The following is a 22,486-nucleotide window of genomic DNA, read 5'->3' as shown; positions in this document are numbered from 1 at the left end:
GATATCCCTTCATATAAATACAGTCCATTATTTCTCTGTCTCCTTGGTGGAACTAATACAGTTCATAGTTTCTTCCCACAGATTTAATTAACCTTATTTAGTTGTGTCACCAAATAGTGGTCTAAAGTTGTTGCCACAAAGACAGAGAGAGAGAGAGAGAGAGAGACCCCTTTCAGTGGATGAAGGGATCTTTTTGTGACCTTGTTGGAGACAATCAATGGCCTTTATCTCCCCCAATGCACAATAAATCCTACCAAAGGGTTAGTATACACATCCCTGTAATGTATTGACCTGCATTGCCAACATTTATCAACTGGACTTGCTGGCTAAATAATTTAGCTTTTGAGCTTACAATGTAGTCAGTGGTGCCCAGACCAAGTTTGGACCACCAAATTAGACTGATGTGCTCCTCACAAAGGGGAGAATAGAGAAGAACTTTGTTAACTCTATCAAGTAGAGAAACTGTCTTTTTCATATCTCTTGTTATTACACAGAAAACACGACAACAGCATGTGCAGCTGTTTTATTGGGCTGCAAGGTCAGTCACAAGTTTGTTTTTTAACTCTGCTTTACAGAAGTTACAGCTATGCAGTTCCTACCTGGAAAAACCTCAACCATCTTGTACCCAGAATCAAACATTTAATCTCCTGGCATCTGATTGGCCTTTCTTATCTCAGACCCAAACTTCCTCCTCTTGGACAGACACAATATAACCCATCCTGCTTGAAGATAAGGAAACCCTCCAAGATAGCAGTTTGTCCTATATTAGACTGATTTTCTAAACTGTACATTTATGTTTGTCCTGCTCAGTTCTTTACTGTGGTATTACCACACGACCTCTACTCATTGCCTCTTGACTCAACACAAGAGCTTAAACCACTCTTGTCAGCAGAGGAAAATTGCTTTCATTTACAAGAGCAAAATATAGATTTTTTTCAAAGAGTCCATGGCAGTTATAACACCCAAAAGCTTGCTTTAGTTCTCAAGTCGGAGTAATTGAATAATAAAAAAACAACAACATTATATTCTCTTTTACTGCTTGACAGTTTTTAGAATTGCTGAACTTGTTTTGTTGGTATGAGAAATAGTTAAAGGTTAGTCCTAGAGTCATTCATTTGTCAAAGCTCTCTCAGATGGATTTGTGAAATATCATTAGATCGGTCTATAACAAAGACAATAATAAATCAAAACTTTGCATTCTTTGTTGTATATTAAATGACAACTGCAAATTTTAATTCACATTTTCTCCCTGAATCTTATCTTGCTTCTTCTTCTTCTTTTTTTTTTTTATCTTGCTTCTTTTTCCAACACATTAAGATTGCTCAGGCTCAGCCCCCCCTTTTGGAATTTTGCACTCAGTATTAATAAGAAATTGATGATGCTGATGACTTTTAGTAAAGCAACACCAGATTACCACGCTCAGCATGAATATTAAACAAGAGAATGGGACATGCTCAGGCTCTGGCTGAAGCTTGATCCTAAATCTTATTTGAACTAAATCATATCCCCTAAGATGAAAGAGAGATTTTTTCTAATAGGCTGTTCAAAGCGGTGTATTGCTGTACTATAAAGGAACACCTGGAAAACTAATGGATAATTCTGTTGGAGCAGTGGGGGCACTGGGAAATACATGTATTTGTACATATTGTTTGTGTAAACATCTGCTGGGGGCTGTTGGAACTTATTTATTTGATTTATTTTGCTGCATATTGATGATGTGCTCATGGTAATGGCCAACGGGTGTTAAGATCAGTTTCCTGGCTTTTTCCTTTACCTTGGCTTTTTAAACATACTGTATTTCTATGGATGTGACTAAATAAGCTGCAGTACTAATTATCTGTGTTGCTGTAATAGCCTTTAATTAGCTCCGAAAAATTCTTCTTCAATTTACTGTTACTAAATTACTAAACACAAAGTTAAAAAACCAAAACAAAACATGAAGTCATATATTTAGATACCTTTTTCTTTAGAGAGGCACAATAAACAACACATGTCTGTTCTGTGAGATAATGCCAAGGCTTAAAAGCTTTTATTCAGGCCAGCCAGGATGTCAGAGAATATTGGGGTAACCTCCTCATGTCTTTGAAAATTAAATTATATTGCTAAAAGTTTTTTTTTAATATTTAGTATGTTTTAAATAAAATCTGAATCAAACATCTAATTATTGTGATGCATTTGAATCATGCCCTGCATACTGTAATTAATAACGCACAGAACTAAATTAATTCCAGCTTCATTTTAAATGTTTGGACATTTCACATCAGAAGTCCTTCACAGAAATATCTGAAATTTTGTCACTTTAAATTGAAGAGAGTTCCAAACAAAATCTGCATAAATGTAATACTTTCTGCACTGCTTCTTCAGGGTTTCTCAAAATTGCATCACCATGTATAAGCCAATAATCACCAGTATGCTGATGGAAGCTTAAGATATCAGTGGCAGAAGCTTAGGATATCAGTGGCAAAAGCTAATGTCTGCGTAGATTAAAAAAAACAAAACAGTGACATTTTAATACAGATCATCCTAGTGGTGTGCAATAAGACATCAAAGAACTGATGTATATTGTTACTGCATAATGAAGTACATCCTTCCAGTGGACCTCCAAACCTGTTAGCACAACATGCTATCTGCTGCCAGTGTGCTGACATGATGGCTTTTCCAGTGAGTGAGCAGGGCTGCCAATAGTGTCTGGGCTGGAAAGGGCTCACAGTGTAGAAAGGAGGGGAGAGCAAGGCTCTATACTGCTCTAAAAATACCCCTGTCATGCTTATATCAAATCAGCTCTGCTCACTAAAGAGATGGTGTGTTCAGGGTGTGTTTTTTCACACGCGCCTTCAGAGAGCTAGGGGGTCTGGAAAGGTCAGTGTTATGCCCAATAAAGCATTCATATGAGTGGGTTTGTGCACTGGTGTTTATAATGATTGTATTGCAGATAAAAAGTATCATTAGAATTCATTATCCAAGGGGTTATGTGATAAGGCTGTGAAATTGCTGCGTCTAATCGATGTTACATTGATCTTATTCCACATCACTTTGTGACATTAGATGACTGATTTAGACATTAACCAAACAAACATTATAGCCATATATGGCGTCCAACACTGCCACTGCCATGATGTCATTTAAGTCATTTTAGATAGCCACAAATTTTGTTAAATTATAGTTTGAAGGCAATGTATACAACATTCAAACTGAATGACAAAATTCATCACTGTCAGAAACATACATCTGTTTTATGACCTAACATTGCTATGGTTGACATTTGGTCATATTTACAGTAGGCACTTTTAGAGATTTAGGAAAAGATCATGGTCTTAATGGTAAAATGTGGACCTTTGTCATCATCGGTACAGTAATGCCACTCGAATAAGGCTGGGGAGGCGAGTAAACGGAAACCAGAGGTTAATTATGGTAACTGAAAACAGATGAGAATCTTTCATGCTAAATTCAGACGTGTTGTTGGCCTATTTTTCCACATCCTTTCTCTGTGTGGTTATTTACTCTTGCTCTTACTCTTGTTCTTAATGGACAAAATGTATTATGCTTTTCGACACTAGAAGACTTTGCCACTTGAATGTAAAAACATGTTTTCTGTGATTTGGTGAAACAAGTTGTTTTTCTGGTAGGTCAGTTTCATTGGTATAGGTTACTATCCTTCACACTGCACATAACGAGTGTTGTTATTGTTAGCATTGCTACTTTCTGATTTGTTTTTCATTCTAATCCCCCCCTCGCTGCTCCAGTGTTGGGAGAACCCCTAATTTAAAAGGCAAACACACCCGCCGATGCCATGCCCACAGCTGCCAGTGCTGATGATGATGATGTTTCCAGAGAATGGATGATAATCCTGACACTGCATCCTCCGAAGTCAGTGAGCCATGCAGTATAGATATGGAAGTGTCGCCGGAAGATTGGGAGGTAGATTTCCCATCTACACCTCCTGTGGTGGCTGGTGCCTCAGGGGAGCAGCTATGTACATAATGAATGCTTGTGGGTGTGAAACATGCACAGATAACCTTCAAGACAGGCGCGGATCAGTGCCTTCACATTAGCTGATAGGATTAAGGTTAAAATCTATAGAAACCTCTCCATAAAAAAACACAAATCTAGCCACAGCGAGAAGCAGGTTACATAGGTACATGGTGTTCAGCCGATAAGGACAGGTAGAGGTAATCATGGGGGATAATAGTTCAGCAATCTGATGATGGAAATGACAATGCTACATAGGTCTGCCTGTTTCCAACTAAAAACCAAATAAGCAGCTTAACTACTACTGAGAATCATTTCATTAAGCTTGACTTGTTTAACAAAATGTAAAAAGTCATTCATTTGTTGTCTGATGGTTGATAGGCCATAGAATACTTTTAAAGGGAGTGAGCTGTGTAGTTCAATGACTGCTAGACTTTCATAACACATCAATGTGCCGGCTTTGTTTTACTGTAACCGTTCTCAGTATTCAGATATTGCAAACAAAATCTTAGTGAAATCCCATGTCTATGATCTGTTGAGAGACAACCCCATTGAGCATATGCTGGCGTCCATAAGAGAGGAAAATATGTAGTGAACAAAACTAGTTCTCTCTGTTCTTCCATCTGTCTGCACAGGACTTTGTGCACCCAACAGCGCTTTGCTGTTTTTTCACTCACGACTCAGTTCTTGCTGTGCAACAAAAGATTTTCCACAATTCTCTCATCTCTGTCACAATGCCCTGCTCACAATCATTTCAGGTATATTGACATCACAGAGTTTTAGGCTTGAGGGAACTGTGCCAGTAGGAAATTGCTTGAATCTGAGAAGTCAAATCTACTGTAACACAAATGACCCTCCAGTTACAATAATGCAGTCCTATTTGGCTTTGATAAAGTTGTTAGCTGCAAATGACAAATTCGAAAATTAGTGTCCTTAATTCTTATGATTGTGAGAGCATTACACATTAAGCATAGAATAATTAGCGTAAATAAATGTAACACAATGACGCTTATTCATAAAAGTTATGGGATCTGCATGCTTTATACCATGTACCTATCTGCCTATAGTCTGTATTTTTCATCACCAGATTATACAGTACTTGTGACAATGCAACACATCGCACTGTATGTTAAATTGGCTTTGCCTGAAGGTCAGGAGCTGATGATGTCCATCTATCTTTGATTCTTTTTCCTCATAACAAAATATTTATGGTCTAAGAAAAGACGGGGTTAGTGAAAGAGACACTGCAAGAGTGATGATGGGTTTGGACGTCATTGTTAAGCTGAGCTCCAGGCTGGTCCTTTAGGTTAAACCTAAAGTCCAAACCAAGCTTAGAGAGAAGAGTGGAAGTTAATCCCTCATCTTCAGGCGGAAGTATCACATAGGCTAAACATATACATAGGAAGGCCGACCTGGGGAGAAAGTTAGGATAATTGAAGTTGGCTAAGAAATGAGCATTTGCACCCTCAGGGTTAGTCAGCTTCTTTGCGGTATTGCTTCTTAATGTTATCAAGGTAAAAGAGATGGGGGTTTCATTGCCCAACCCTTTTAACATTGTTTATAGCAACCCAGCTTGGGAATTTAAAAGAGTATTGAGGTGGGAGTGCATACTGTACAACACTAGTGGGTGAAGTAACTCCATGTTTTAATATTTTTGTGGAGGTGCTTCAGTCATAAGTGAGGAATAGTTGTACCACTATTACTACGTTAGCGTATCAGTTGCAACAAACTTTCAGTTTAGTATTTGTCAAATGAGAAGTTTATCAGTCAACATTACTGGCTTCCGTGTGTAATAAAAAAGGCATCATAACATTTCAAGCCTTTCCTGTCCCAGTGAGAGAGGATGGGAGATCATTGTCTTTTTTACCAGTCCTTAATCATTCATGACACTGCCCGTTGTTTTCTACAAGGTGTCTTTGTCTTTGACTGTCCTGATTTCCCTCAGAAGCTGAACAGCCAAAGTCAAATTGAATCCAGAGAGGAGGATTTTAAACGGAAAGATAAGGGGAGAGATATGCCTTAATCATCATTTGCTCTTGATTAAGAAATCAATGGCCTTTGATGCCGGAGTGCATGTCTGCTTTTTGGAGTTAAGAGTGTGAAAATGACAATGTGGGCTGGAAAATTGCCCTTTTAAACAGCTACTATCACTTTTGTTGTTTGGAGGCCCCATACTTTAATGCAGTGAAAAGTCTCCTCTATCACATAATGTCTGCCTGTCAAAGAAATTACCTTTTCTCTCGCTCCTGTGTGAAACTTTGTTAAAGAAATCCTTTGCAGCTTAAAAAGCACAGGGAATTTCTTAGTTTGTAGAGCTGACTTTCACAGCATTTCCTTGATTTATGTAACAGATGAGAAATAAAGTTGTCACTCAATTCTCTGTGGCAATTTTGAGATATGCCAAAGAGAGAAAATCTTTGATGCCTTCTCAGGTTTACCTGTCAAAAAAGTTTAAAGACAGTGTCCCAAGAAATAGTACAGCTATTGCAGTCAAAAAATCTTTGCACCTATGAACTACCCAACAGTTTTCGCTGTGTATTGATATGAAAAAGTATACACAGTACCTCAACAGTAAAAATATTATTGCTGTATTTATAATGCCTTGTAACATACAGTATAAAGCCACATACATTTATAGCTTCCTTGAAAATTAATCTTTGTGCCACTAAATCAGCTGGTGCAGACATTGTGCGAACATGCTACTCTATGAATGGTATAGCATCTATACTGCACTTTAACCCGCAGTGTATTGTATGTACTGTACATTTCACGCTTCCATGAAACCTCACTCTCTCTGCTAATATTAACACGCTGTGGATACTGGATAAGCTCAGGTACCTTTTCTTCACTCTTCTTTCCTATCTTGTCTTTGCCTTTGTGTCATGCTGTTGTACTTGCTCTGTTTGTACCAGGTCTGCATATCGATCCTGCTTTATTACCACCAGCTCCCCTTGCAATAATCCTCCAGGAATAAGGATGAGGACTGGTTGGCAGGGAATGTACTACTGATTATTATGCTCTGTATAAGGTTGTGTTAAAAATGTATGTTTATATGTCTTATATGAACACTGATCTTTGTGTAGATCATCAGGTATGTTCTGTGAAGTGATGATAAAAGGGTGAAGGTGGTGGGGGAGGCTTTTTTTTCTAAATCCAAAAGCGGCTTGTCTATGCCCATCATGTACACTGTTTACAAATGTACATAGTATATTGATTACAATTCAAACAGAGAAATGACAGCTTATAATCAGTGTAAAGGTATTAGCTGTTGCTATCTGTAAATGGAAATGTCAGAATTCAGCCCCTGATCTGTACATTCCAGAACTAACATGCACACACATCTTCCTAAGATTAGCTGGTTGACTTTTTTGGAATGGCAGTCAAGTAAAGAGGCAAAATGAACATGTTATCAATTTACATGTGATTGCAATACGTTTTGGGCAGTGTCCAGAAAAAGTAACAATCATATTATATTATATAATCATATAATCGTAAGAGTAGTAGTGTAAAGTATTTTTCTTGTGGTTATTCATTGTATCCTGAATCACTTATTTGTTAGTTTTGCTTTATTGCAAACTTTGTTTTAGTAAGAAGGGATTTTGTCACTAATACAGACTTTTAGTTTTTCTTGCATTTGCCATTTAGATATTAAAGCAAAGGGTCTTTACACATGAAAAAAATGTGAATTCATATAAAAAGCTAATATTTTCAAAGCAAATTAAACACATCACACGTATTCACTTGAAATGCAATGTGATAAGGTTTTTGGACTGAGGACTCATACGTGTCGTGTGTCATGTTTTAGATTGTTTGTTAGTATTGTTACATCAGTCAGTTTTGTTTTCTGTCAAGTTTTCTTTGCCTAACCCTGACATTTTCGTCTTGTACCTGAACCAAACTTAAACCTTTTTTTTTGTATTATTACTTTGTGTTGCAACTAAACAACATTGGGGAGCATAATATTAAATGATTGTGACCTACCAAACCTTCTAGCATGTGGAGCAGGTGCCTACTGGCGCATAGCTATATGATGGTGGGCAGTGAAAGCCAAATTCATCAGTCATGTACCGGCTATCCTATCAATTCAATCATTATTTCAAAACTTAACTTATCAGTAACTTACTTATCAGTAACCAGACTTGGGCTTTCCTCTTCTGCTGGTGCCTGGGTGTTTAGCCTGCAAACATCTAGAGTTCATGGGAAAGGGTGTTCTATAAAATGAAATATAGCCTAAAAATGATATTAAATACAGTAGTTTTCCAAAAACCTACCATACGCTTCTTCTTAAGTAGGTACAACACTATAGAACTCGCCATACTGTTGATATGGGCTGCATTCCTAGGCTGGAATTATTTGTTAACTATGTTCAAAAGATCACAAGGATATTGAATGGGGTTACGTCTGCAATGCAACCCGGAAGTTGCACGATAACATACAAAGTAGGTGACAGAGACCTGGATTAGAGGGTCACATGTGATCGCACAGCATAAATTAACTAGGATATAGGTTTTAGAGTTTGGTGCAATTGCTGAGACCCGATCAATTAAAAAAAACAACAACTCAGATTTAATACTGCAACACGATCACGCCCGCAGAAGTCAGAGAACACATTTAGCTCATTTGTCTGAGCTGAGCTAGTAAACGCTTTAGCAGTTTTGCCCTTGACTTGCTTCAGTTGATTTCGCAGTGAGTGAAAGCATCATTTTCAGAGAATTACGTAGCCATAACAACCATCTCAGGTACAGCGCATTGTGTCAGCTGCAGTTGTTGAAAGTGAAGTAGTGGCTTATTCTCCCTGGAGAATAGCCACATCAATCAAATGGCAGTGATACGTCTTTCATTTTTACATATAATGACTCTGTTTCCTGTTGTGCTGGCCATCGGATTAATGATTGAACACTAAAGAACAGTGGACCACCTCCACTCAAGTACCTACACTGATAAAAGTCCCTTCAACGGCTGCTCAGTGTAATGTGACACCTTATATTATATTATAAACTCACCTTATATTGTGGTTATTGACCACAAAATGTTATGCAAGACATTTACCACATTAGTTTCCTTTGTCTGCAAAATTATTACTGCTCTTTGTGCAGACATGTGAAGTGTTGTCCTTTCTGAGTGTTGTCACGTAACTAATTACCCCTATTGACTTTTTTGTGTTAATTGTAATTGTACAATTGCTTGCTACAATGCTTTTAGACTAATACATTTGCCAATTTTCTGTTTAGGTTTAAAGATGACATGGTGCTGCCACACAAAACAGTACATGTAGCACATAATGTCTACATTTTTGTACATATAACACGTAGACTCTTAGGTATAACACAATTAGTTTTTGTTTACCTAGAAAATACTGCGTGGTCCTCTACTGTAATCCACGCAGCACACTGTGCTCACAGCATGGCAGTGTGATCCACTGTGGCTACCCTGCTGGGTGAAAGTAATAATTGCAGGTGTGTATGCAAACTACTTGTTGGCATGACAAGATGCAAGTTGCGGGAAAACAAAAATTAGGTTTTTTATTCTGAATGATGAGTCTGTCGCACCACCTGGACTTTGATTCTTTCAATCCCAGCTGTGCTGATGTCTTGCATCACAGGCACACACTCTTTCCTGTTATTATATTTGGACATGACTTGATAAACTTGTACCTGTACAAATTATTCACGGCAGCTAACAGTCCTGCAATAAATTCTTCCTACATAAAGGCGATCGTGAATTTTCCCTTTATCATTATTTGTGACATATTTATTTCCTCAAATGTATAGGCAAAACAAAAACAACAAACTTTATAATTTATATGTGACATAGGTCTACTGGTAGACAAATATACTTCAAATGGTTTTTGTAAGACGGGAATTCCTACATTGATGTAATGCAAGCCACCGAATTGGATTCCACTGTTGAAATTAAGCAGCAGTTGCATTATGCACTCTGTGTGTTTCTCAGCCCTCCTTGGCTCTAGTGTTTAATATGAGCACTTCTGTGACCAGAGATAAGGCCGTTATGTCTGTGACAAGGCCTTGTCTTGCTCTGCCACGATGCTTCTATTGCTCCCAGCGTCTGTTTGCTCCCAGGGCCAAAAACAATATGCTGTAAATTGTGCTACGGCCTCTTCAGGTTGATGTGCTGCCTGTGAACGTGATGTGATTGGGTATCGATTCACAACACACTGCTAAAATTGCCTGCCTCATGGCCCCAGACACCAATAGTGACAGCTTCAGTACTGGGCAAGAGAAGTGCCATGGCATAGGTCTGTGTTCAGAAGAGGATATCTTCTCTCTGCTTTCTGATCTTACCCTTCTGCTTCTCGTTAGAGATAAGGGAATTAGAGATTAAATAGATAGAGCTCTCTACCGTGTTGCATGAACATTTTCCAGCTACATATACAGCCGTAAAACATGCCTTGGAAGCTACACTGCCTGTCTTGTTGGTATTTTCACAATCCCTTACGAAAAAGAAAAAGAAAATACATGTAAACATTATCTTTCCATTAAAATGCCAGTGATATTCTCACATGGATGGTTTTTTAATCTGTTTAAGTTTTAACATTTGCAAGACTGAACATTGATGGGTTGGCTTTATGCTGGTTTTTCAGTTAAAAGTAGTGGTGACACAGCACTGTCAATCTGCATTCAGTATGATTAAAACATGCCATGGATCCTGTTGGAAGATGAATAATGCGAGAGAAATTGCTTGCGTAATGAATAAATGACAAATAATCCCACTACAATTAACTCTCCAACATACTGTATGCAAACCAGTCATGCTCCATCTATTAGAACAAGGTTTCCAGCTAAATCCAAAATGGCCTTGTACTGATGTATAAGTATTCCGATAAAATTAAAATGTCCTTGTGCTTTGCTATGCTCTTTAAAGGTTTTTTGATTTATTAGAATTTAACCAAGTGTTGGTAGCAGGACAAATGTTACATTTTGTAATATTCAAAAATTAAATGGTAAACAGCTGAAGATACACCTAAAAATATCCCAATGCCAAAGGTTTTCCTTTTTCCATTTCCCAAACGTTTCTGTACCCCCAGTTTTCCTCATTCTCCTCTGTCCCCAAATTACTCACAGCTGGTAAACGAGAGCCTGACTGACAGTGTACTTGTAACTTCCTATGTTAGTAACTGAGATCTAACCAACCCGTCGGATTGGTGATGACTTTGGCTTATCACTGGTATTTTCATCGGGTTGATTCTCTTTAGTTGACAGCTACCATTAACAGACCATTTAAAGAAATGCATTGATGTGTAAACTGTTCAGTGCACAGTAATATACATTTTTTTGGTCTCTATTCAGATGTTGTGTGGAGAGAATGACCTGTGATTTTCACTGTAATAGCCTACATTTATTTTAATGGTTCCTAATATCACCTTACCACCCTTTGTAGTATGAACCTAAAGCTAAAACCTTGTAAAAACCTATAAAGAATGTAAAAAAAATTTAACCAGCTGTGAGCTGTTTGAATAGGCTCATTTATGATAATATCTACATCAAACTTTGTCATTAACCTCCTGGCCTGAGGGAATTGCTTCATTTATGAACAAGACCTCAACTCAACAGTTAGAAACAAATGTCAGGAAAAACATGTCAAACACAGGTCATTAAAATGTAATGTAGTAAAAGTACCTCAAATAATCAGAATCTCATCTGAAATGCACCTTTTTATTTAGTCCACAAATGAACACGAAATGTATGAATGCTATTAAAATCATTGTATTTGATAAAAGCATGTATATGTTAAAAAGATCACATTCTATTAGCTTTTCTTCCATATGTCACTTCGAACTGTGCTGTGGAAAACAGTGAAGCTGTCCTTCTGTATCCTTCTCCTTTGGCCCGGTGGGTGTTGATCTCCAAAGTTGGGGCAGTTTTCTTTACAACAGAACAAAGTGTGATTTAGGGAAGAGGAAGGGCAGCTGTAGTTGATGTGTGTTTTTTGCTTCATAGGTGAGAAGAATGATGAATGGATGGAAAGTCCACAGCCACCACAATGGTCCCCTTGTGTACCATGGCAGAGGGGGAAAAAAGGAAGGGTGTACTTGAGAGAATAAAAGTCAGCCTCTTCAATCAGGACCACCTAAAAGAATTCTTGACAATATATCCTTGTTGTGCTTTCACGATAAGCCTTATGCTGGAGGACGGGAGCGTGGGAGTATGAGAACTGAGGGGTAGAGGTTGTCGGGGGGCATCAAATGAGCCATAAGTAAGGGATTTTTCCATTGCAAAACTGAAGAAACAAAAATCTGTTTACCTGACTACAAATGCATTAAAGGAAGTAAGCCTCATGGGTTAACGTCACAGTGGGGTTTGGGTTCTGTATCACAACAAGATACTTTTAACGGTGGAGCCTTTGAAACACAGCAAAATGGGCACTTGCAGAGGTTACTTTCTTTCTCTTTCATGGTACCACTAGTGACATGCACCATTTATGCCATGTATGTCTTAACGTCCTCTGTTAGACAGAACCATTACCCTGTGTTTTTTGTGTATGACAAGGTGTATATGTGGATGTGTAGCGATGCCTTTGTGTAAATGTCTGTAAGTGTGTGTGTATGTTTTGAAGCCTCTTTGTCTGTCTGTGTGTTTGCACTTGTCCTGTCAGGTCATTTGTTGCTGGAGCTATTAATTCCCTCCAGTACTCTGCTCCTGTTGTGCACTCATTTGCTGATATCCTCAGTCTGTCATTAGTCTACGTGCCTACTCTGCATGTTGGAGAGAAATATTGACATTGTCAAAGCACTGCCCGTTGCTTCTTAACATAACCAGTGCTTTTACATATCAGGTGTCAAATGTAAAGGGTAAATTCATCAACACATTCACACCTCAGTGACGTGGCAATTGTATTCCCCTTGGACATACTGTAGATAGGAGAAGAGGCACTTAGAGCGAGAGAACAGAGTGAGCAGCAAGATGCTGGAGCTGACCAAGCCATTTTGATGCATATGTTGCACAGAAATATTGACCAGCTCTTTAGTCTGTGACTCCCTCAGGGTTGGATAATTGTCTGTCTGTGTTTCTATTGTTTAAACTAACTGCGTTTTGGCAGTCTTCCTCCTAAAATCAACCATGGAAACCTCGGCAGAGCGATAATAGATAACAGTGGTACATAAACCGATCAAATTAGACAGCTTCACAAATCAATATCTTTTTAAGTATTATATTATATTGCTTCAATTTTAATATATTGAGATTTTCTTCTTTTTCCAGAATTTAAGCAGAAAAGAAAACAGCATGCGTTTCTGCTGTTGGGCTGGAATAAACAGGCTGAATCAGAGGAAAGACTTGGTGAATATTGATATTTGATGTATTGTTTTATTAATATCACAAATAATGAGTAATGTGCTTATGTGCTTTCTTGCCTGTGTAAGATTAGAAAATCAATACCCTTCTTATACACTAAGTATAACAACCAGAAATGGGAGGAAACAGCTAGCCTGGCTGTGGCTGAAGCTAACTGCTGCCTAGCAGCATCCCCAAAGCAGACTAATGAACACATTTTATATTGCTTGTTAAGTCCATTCAAAAACTGACTTGTAAGAACAACAGAGATTATTTGTTGGCCATGTACAGTGACTGAAAACACCGAGCTGAGGACATACTGTGAGAACACTGTGCAGTCTGTACTGTAATGTCTCCCTCGGTTATTTGTCTGTCAGTACAGGAGAAGGATTCTCTATGTACATTCATTTTATTACACTGCTGCTGATGGTGCAGTTCATATGCTAAGAGAGCAATTATTATTTTGGATTGAGAGTACAATTTTACAAATCACTCTACCATATAAGGATCACCAAACCAGCACACCATATATAGAACAAAACACAAAATGAGTCAACGTGTTTATGATCTCAAAGGTAATTAGATTATAAATATGCACCACAATATTAGCTGTTAGATGTTTGTTTCAGTTTGTTGATTTGCAATCAACATTTTTAAGAACAAAAGAAAAACAAGAAAAGCAAAAACTTTTGTGTAGGGAGTAAATTTGGGTGTTGTTATGATTTGTTTAGTCTCAAGTGGGAGAGCATGTGCAGATAAATATATAGAAATATCATTTCAGTTTGTTAGCTTTACTCTGTAACAGTGATCTAATATATTAATTTGTTGCATTAAAAATAGCCAGATTATATTTATAAAAAGAGGGAAAAGGCATTTCTAATTACAGGTTTTGTGCAGCAATACCTTAGCTCAACAACCAATCCCCCAACAACAGTCTAATTATAATCAGAATTTTACTTGAGCATAGTTTGGAGTAAAGCAAGCCAAGCACAAGAGACCTCAAACTTAAATGGCCATAGGAACCAAGCAACTTATCTCGTGCTTGATTAGGAAAGCGACAAAGTAATGCAGCAGCTTTTGGCCTTCTGTTAAACTTAGGTCCAAATAAGTATCTGACAAAGAAATGAAAGGGGAAACATTTATGCACACAAACACTGAAGAACATATAAACCACATCTTATGAGTAAGTAAGTAGATAAACCTTTTGTTGTATATGGTGTTTGTTTTTTTTACTCAATATAATACCAAGACACAGATAACATGACAGAAGTGAAACCATATGGTGTTTGATGCAACAGATCACACAGTTTGACTCAACATTTACTCTTAATATTGGAAACTATTTAATCACAAATCAGTTCAAACAAGGTGCTTTAGGTTATAAGCATAAGTCAATTTGTTCAGTTTGGAGAAACATTACTGGACTTTTACACACTGTATGTTGTGGTTTAGTTCCAGAACTGTGATGATTTTAGTTTTTTTTATTGATCATCAACTGCAACTATCTATGCAAAATGCTACATATGTTTTTTTGCTGTATTGGACTGGGTCTTACAGTACATGCATGCTGTGGGCCCGGATAGGGTCTATGTGTTTTTTCCCATCTTATTGGTATTGAAATCGGATATTTTAATTTGGACATCCAAAATATTGCGTTGGTGATGTTTTGATGACTTGCAATTAATTTGGAATCAGCATATCCCAGTGAAGTGTACTGTAAGTTTAGGACTGGTTCATCTGTAATAAATAGGGGATTGCCAGAGCTCCCACTGCCCCGTCTCTTTTCCTCTCCTTCCCTCTGCTGGAGAGGCACAAAGAATCTTTGAAGTTTGCTTCGACCGTCAGAGCATTTAGAAATCACAAATATTTTACTGACCTGAAATGAAAAGGATTAGGCTAAAAAAAAAAGTTAAACTCTGCAATGGCTATCTTGATTTACAGGTGATGTGTTTTTTTTGGTTTGGTTTTTTTTTTTTTTGTTTTGTTGAGACTGGAATATCATCAAAAGATGTATTCCAAAGCATAAAGATTTGGGCTTTGAAGCTTTTCAAATGTTTTGTTGGAAGAGACCATATGCACCGTGTCTGAATCCAGAGAATCCATGAATCCCTGTCATCATCCTCCCTCCGTTTTTGTTCCCCTTCAAAATCTGGCTTTTACACAGAGCAGATACAAATGCTATATGATGAACACAGAGACTAGAGAAAGAGGACTGTTTCAATTTCACAGCCACAAGACACATATATTACTTTTGTTTTATTATGGGGTATAGGTGCCACAAGAACTTTGCAATTATTTGCACAATTAGTTGTAATTATAGTATAAGCATTTATCTTGTGCATGCCAGAAATTCCAGTGTGCATTATGCAGAGGATAATAGGAAGAATTAATATAGATTGTTTTCTCTAGAAAGTGCTGCTTGTTTGGTTGATAGCAATTAGCAGCTAATACCCGTGAGATTTCCAGTCTGCTCTAACCTGTGCTGTTTTCTGTTCCACAATGATCAGATAATTAATGATGAGTGGAGAACATTGGCAGGACTATGGTTTATGCTCGACAGTGGTAGGCTATATCGTACAGCTGTTGTTGCTGCTGTTGCTGTTGCTGTTGCTGTTGCTGTTGCTGTTGTTGTTGTTGTTGTTGTTGTTGTTGTTGTTGTTGTTGTTTTTATGTGGTTTAGTGCTCCCCTGCATTCGTGACACATAGATTATGATGAGGTTACATTTGCTCTGCATGCTTTATCTTAGATAGTGGAACTAATCACACACAGATGCAGAAGCTTCCAAAGTGTCTTTCCAACCCTTGGGGTATTCTGTGTTTCACCGCACTACAGAAGAATCTCAAAGTACAATAATTTATTTGGAATTTTGTGTGTGAACTACTTGAGGTGCTAGACCCTAATAAAATCCAGGATTGTTTTGGAAGGCTCCTTCTTTCTTGTAGTGGTATTAATGTGTTGCCTTAGGGGCTAATATGTACTGTTATTTTACACCTAATGTTGTTTGGATTTCATGCTCAGGCTGGATCAAAGTTCTGGCAGCATGTTTTTTCTTTGTCAAATCATTTACATTGTGTCTTTTTGTTGATAATTATGACATCAGATGACCTCAAATGCTCCTTAGTGGATCTTTAGGTTTAATTGTCAGTTCCAAAAAAAATGAACCTTCACCCTATAACGCTGGAGATGAGACAGTGTTTTAGTGTTTTTTCTTTCTGACTCCACTGTAAAGTTTGCAATTTATTTTACATCTTTTGCATGGAAGTATTTCACTCTGGTGGTCATAAAATCATTCGGTGGTTTCAAACTTATGTCTGATTGTTGGTGTATCCTTTTCAAAATCCTAGGACCTGGATTTTATGTGTATCCTGTAGTGAAAAAGAGAATCTTAACATGGAGATGGAGTGCAGTAACTGTCAGCAAAAAGATCATATGATGAGGAAAAGTACAGAAAGACTTTTATACACTGAACATTTTCTTCAGGTTCAATATGTTGAACAGCTTTTGAGCAGCATATTTGAATAATATTTTTTATTTGGTGTATTTCTTATCCACTTTGCAGTATCAAATAAATAAATGTAAGGCATTTTATGCAAAACAAAATGTGCAGATTTAAATAGATGAATACTTTCTGCTTCGACTGCACAGTCTTTTGGGTAGTTTTTCTTTATTTGGCAAAGAATAATGCCTTTGTTGTCTTCAGTGTGCTGGAGCTTCACAGACTGTTTTCTAGGCTACTATAGAATTGTTTTGGGGGGGTGGGGGGCAAGAACAAATCGTACACATTCCTTCTTTTACAAGTATCTACACTGTATGTAAGCTCAGAATTTGCTTTGTGTGTAAGTGCAGGGATAGAGGCAGGTATGAAAGCATGAAACATAAAGCATGAAAGATGTTTTGGCATTACATGTCTTTGTCTTTCTTAGTCTAACTAATTTTGCTGAGAGGTTATGAAATGAGCAACACTTAGAGAACACTTAATTTATGGTCCCAACACTGTTATGGGATGATAAAAAAGATGCCTTCTGTTGTTTCAAAGGGCTGGAATAAGTGCGTTTGTGATTCACTAAATCCTGAAATAGCCCACCACCACTTAAGGAAACTGAGCTTCTCTGGTTTGTGCACTGCTGTGAATCAATGCTTACTACAGCATAGTGTCACATTAATATTTGAGTGCTACATATTGTCAAGTAGATCTAGGATTTAAACAGTACTTACAGTGAAATGTACTTACATCGACTCCTTGTTTATTTCTTCCAGAGACATCCATGCAGACGCCATAATGGTTTCCGTGTTAATATTGAACTTGACCTCTGACCCCTGACCTCCTGCATAAGCTTGGTAATCATTTCATTTTTTATTTGGTGCATTATAATTGATTTTAACCTTTTGTCATTATGTATCATAATCATTGATATTATTTTTGTTGACAGTTATAATTGTTTTGATTAGTAACATTATAGCTGTGGCATTCTATTTATTTTTTTTGTCTCTTTATTTATTTCACACTTCACCTTTTCTATTTACCTTTGGGCTTTTCTTACTTGCACTGTCCTCGAGCTGTTAGCTTAACACAAATCAAATGTCAATTGTTTTCTGACATCTTTGATTTCCTTTTCATATCATCTCATGTCTATTCATCTGCTTTATATGATAAACCATCCAAACATATTTTTTTTTTTTTTATTTTCTCTCCCTATCAATTACCAAGGATTACAACTCTCATACAATGTGTGCTGCGGGAAGTCTCTGTCACCATCTCTCTTCCTTTTTGTTTTTGTCATATGTGTGTGGGAGGAGGTAATGTTTGAAAGTGACAACACAGGGAAACCAAAGACAGAGGGAGGAAATATTGCACAGCAATGAATTGCAGTATCACATCCCTTGTGTGTATTGTGCTATTACTTCTTCAAATATCAACTGAACATCCACCAGACAGTCAGTACCCACAGACATGCATCATCCTTTTTTGCCTGAGATATTCCAAAAACCTGGTTCTGGTAGACAGTAGGTGTTCAGCAGCAGCAATAGGCCAATGAGCCCATGGAGTGCCAGGGTGAGGGCTAGACTTTAGGAGAGCTGGCAGCAGGAGGGAGAAGAAAGTCACAAGGTTGCAACCCAGAGCAGTAGACTTGCTTGTCTCAGCAGAGTAAACATCACCCCTCGTCTGCACACAGTAATGACTAACAGAGGAGGACGTGCAGAGAAACACTATCAGGAGTGCTGCCTTGTCCTTCCAGACCCTACTCGCGGCATTCCTATCATCTCTCAGACTTTGCATTCCTAAAACCAAACGGATAGCAAACTCCCTGTACATGCCATGGTGTGATTAAAGGTGCTGCAAGTTTTCTCACCCCGGTAACGTGGTCAAGATCTGAGGGCCACCTGCCTTATCCTAACACAAAATGAATAAGTAGAAAATTTTCGTGACGCAATATGGACATCTATTTTTTGATTTTCTTTCATTAAATACAGTCACATACACAAATGCTCTGACCATTGTTCACAATAACATATCAGACTCTAATCAGGAGCAGTGGAAATGCACCATAACAACAGGAAATTATGAGTGATTGGGAGCATCTTGAGATCTGACCCCCAGTTGTTTGACTGATTTTCTTTTAATTGGTTGTCGTCTCCCACTTGACACCATCAAAGCTTCACGCTGGAGGTGAGGCAGATGAAATGGTTCTATAATACCATGAGATTGATAAGACACGCCGCACCATAGAAACATTTCAAAATGTGATTGCAATCACTAACTAGTCACCAGATTATTGTCCTAGCGTTAATGAAGAAATGTGAAGATACAGGATAATTGAACACTTGCCTCATATGTTTCAACCAAGGAACATTTGAAATATGGCAAAGTGTTAAACAAAACGTGATAAAAAGTATGATAAAAAGTAGTAAAAATATCAGCACTTTATGGAACTAAGCTTATGGTAATATCTTTATTTGTCTTCAGTGGTACTCATATTCAGCATTGCTTTTAGTAGTGCACTGCAAATTTATTATATTCTGAACCATCTTTCGATCTAATGGCCACTTCAGAGAAATTTGCCTTTCGGCACATTAAAGGTAAAGTTAAGACCGAAGATACACACTGATAATACAAACATAAGAAAAATAGAAGATTTTAAAATAAACGTATGACAACCATCCCTCCCACCTAACAAAGTAATTCCTATTTTATTATTTAAACTACAGATGAGCTAGAAAAACCACCAGCTGATATAAAGTAGAATGTTTTTCACTGTAATAAGCTGTAATAAGTATCAAATGCATATGAAAATATTTTAGTTGTTAGTAAAGTGTGACCTAAAGGCAGATACTACATCTTTGGTAGCATCTATCTAAGATGCTTCCAATTAGAGCACTCTGTGCAGCTCTGCTTATAGTGGAATACCTTAACACAAATTCCACTTGGGTTGCATTTTATTTATCCTGCAGATTTTACAGCAGAAACATTTGTTATACCTTGCGTAACAACAAGATATTGTACTTTCTCCTTAGTAAGTGCAGAGTTGCTCCTGGAGCAGAGAAATTTGTTTAGTGCAGACATTTAGGAAGCCGTAAAATGTGTCTTAGGAAATTGTTCTAATGTGAGCGAAAGGGCCAAACATCCATTCGGCAGTTGTCTGCAGATCAAAGGTGCTTCAAAGTAAAGTCCTCTATGAGAATGCAAACATATGTCAAGCTTGCTACACGTCAGCTCTGCATGTCATGATTCAGCTGTATAAAGGGTTGTGTCTGAAAAGAGTTGAGCACATAGTTGTAACACAAAGAGCGATGTGGCCCTGACATTTGCATGTTGAGGAGAGGTTGATGCTGCCTTAGACTTAGTGGAGACAAGTGTTTGCTATGCCTGCTGATGTGCGAGACAGAGCGAGCAGAAGATTATTGTTAGCATACTGAGAAAAGACCATGAATTCCAATGATTCCCCAAAGGCAGGCAGAAGATTTACTAAGAGTATGCCTTTACCCCCTCTATCTATGTACAGCACTTCAGCGTGCTGTCAGTACATATGATTTTAGGTTGAGGGGAGTTGATGTGTCCCCCTGTGCACCCGTACAACATCCATAATAAAGAGGAAATGCAATTTCAGTTAAAACCACAGGCCGTATTTAAGGAAGAAAAAGCCTGCCGGACTACGCAACAAGCGAAGGCAAAGGAAGGAAAAAAAAAAAGATGATGGTTAAAAGTCATCCTTTACAGCCTGTTTAATATGTGTTAAGGCGTAGCTTGTGAGACCTCTCAGCTCCACTAATTTTCAACACATCAAAGACATGCCTCCTCCCCAAGCTGGTGTAGTCTGAAGAAGGGCTCATCATACCCAATCACACATTCGCCCAAGGAGCTTGTGAAGAATACATCTAACCCTGTAATTTAGCTTATTAAAACCAGACTGATATACTATAGGTCGGTCAACACCACAACTCAGCGGCGTGCTGTGGGTTTTTTGTTAAATCTACTGCCGTATTTTATCGCCCGATTAGATGTCACTCAATTAAAAGCGCATTTCTGCAGAGAGAGTGGCCTCCCCAGTTGCCATGGATGCTGTACGAAAGGTAGCAGAGCTGTGTAATGTGTGTCCCAGAGCACTGTAATGAAATATCCACGCTGTTGCAGCAGGAATACACAGAGAACCCAAACTTTCACACCCAATCAATGATAGCTGTGTGGCTGACATTTTTTTTTACATTGAAAAAATTAAAAAGGATGTGCCTAGGAAGTCACAGAGGACTCACACACATTTTATAGTCAGCTATGAGAAGCACTAGGATTAATAGACCTCTCCTAATATGCCTCGCATTGGTGGTCCCTGAGCACCCTGATCAGGTAAGGCCCAGCGAAGCAAAGATCATTTATAAGTGGTTCATTATTTTACCTTCAGATTCCTCTGTCTGGCATTGATTTAATAAACACTGATGTATCTCCTTGTAGAAGAGAAGTGCCATTTTTCATTTCCCAGATTTGCTATCTTTGTTATCGCAGTTATCTGTCGAGCTCTGGCATTTCAGTGGTAATACGCTACCAATCTCAGCTGTGTACAGGAAGCAGCATAAGAAAATTGTGCAATTCTTCCATGGAAGATATTCCTTTTAATGTTTACTGAGTGATTCTTTAAAAGGAAATATTGGTTTTTTATCTTTGACTCAGTGCCTGCGCATCCAGACATGGCTTTGTAAATGAACAGTTTGTTTTATAAAGTTCTGCCAAAGTGCTCTGATTATCCATGAAAGGATTCAACAACGTGTGACATCAACAGTGAGGTACAATAATTAATGATCTATCAATGTGTTCTGATGATTAATGTATTTGTTTTTGCAGTTTGATGGACCCATAAACTGTGTGAAATAGGCAATGAGCTTTGCCATTGTGTATTCCCTGTGGTGAATAAAGGCATCAGCACTCAGGCACGCTATAAAAAGCACTGAGAAGTGATGAAAGGAAAAGGAAAAAACAGGCTCTTTATTATTAAGGTTAACTGTCAGTTAAGGCTCATGCTCCCACCCTACCATTTTTGTAACTGAGAAGCTTGTTCAGTTTGTTGTATTTTTCATCTTAAAGGATTCTCCTGCGAAGTGTTAAAAGCCGTTTGTGGACAGATTAGGTGTGTATGGCTGGCACATCAAATCGAGATGAAAATGAATTGAAATGATCAATTTGCCCTGCATTAATCCATCCTCTCCAGCTGCATCCTATTGATTTTCTTGTTCAGCTTCCCTGATAACAAGAATCATTTAAAGGTCACATTTTGATGTGTGTCAGAAAGTAAACATTCTTAATGCATTGTGAGTGGCCTTTGAGGCTTATGTTTGTCAGAAAGCACAGACTGAATCTTGGCACCTCCGACAGCTTATACAGAAAATAGGGCTAAATGGGCTAAAATGTAATAGTAAGATGTTCACAAGGCAGATACCACTGTAACTAAATCATTGAAATGCCACAGAACAGGAATTCTTCCCGCTTGAATAAAAAGACTTTTCTTTTCAGGTAATAATGATAGGTAATAATGAATAATTATGATGTATACCAACATTATTTCCATCCAAGCATGCATTTTTAATTCACCAGAGAGACTTTTGCTGAAACTCACTGGTGGTGCATTTGCTTAAAATAGCTTGGTGCATGCTATCCTGATGGACACATAAAAATACACTAGTAGAGCTAAGGAGAGTGCCAGGCCAATGTTTTTCTGTGCCTTTGCTTACAAGACACCAG

The 22,486-nt window shown here is 37.9% G+C and overlaps 1 protein-coding gene across 10 annotated transcripts in view; it reads left to right on the top strand.

Annotated features, from left to right (window-relative positions):
• camta1a (calmodulin binding transcription activator 1a) overlaps window positions 1–22,486 on the top strand; it is a 269,527-nt gene that overhangs the window by 27,431 nt on the left and 219,610 nt on the right. The window contains exon 1 of one of the 10 annotated variants that reach the window (XM_067526774.1): window positions 17,534–17,598. The exons of the other annotated variants lie outside the window; for them this stretch is intronic. The gene's annotated coding sequence lies outside the window, so the exon portion shown is untranslated. Of the gene's footprint in view, window positions 1–17,533; window positions 17,599–22,486 lie in introns of those variants that run through there. 10 annotated transcript variants of the gene reach the window in all.

This window comes from Channa argus, chromosome 13, assembly GCF_033026475.1.
Source record: "Channa argus isolate prfri chromosome 13, Channa argus male v1.0, whole genome shotgun sequence".
Classification (NCBI taxonomy): domain Eukaryota; kingdom Metazoa; phylum Chordata; class Actinopteri; order Anabantiformes; family Channidae; genus Channa; species Channa argus.
This window is presented reverse-complemented; position numbering and strand designations above follow the sequence as displayed.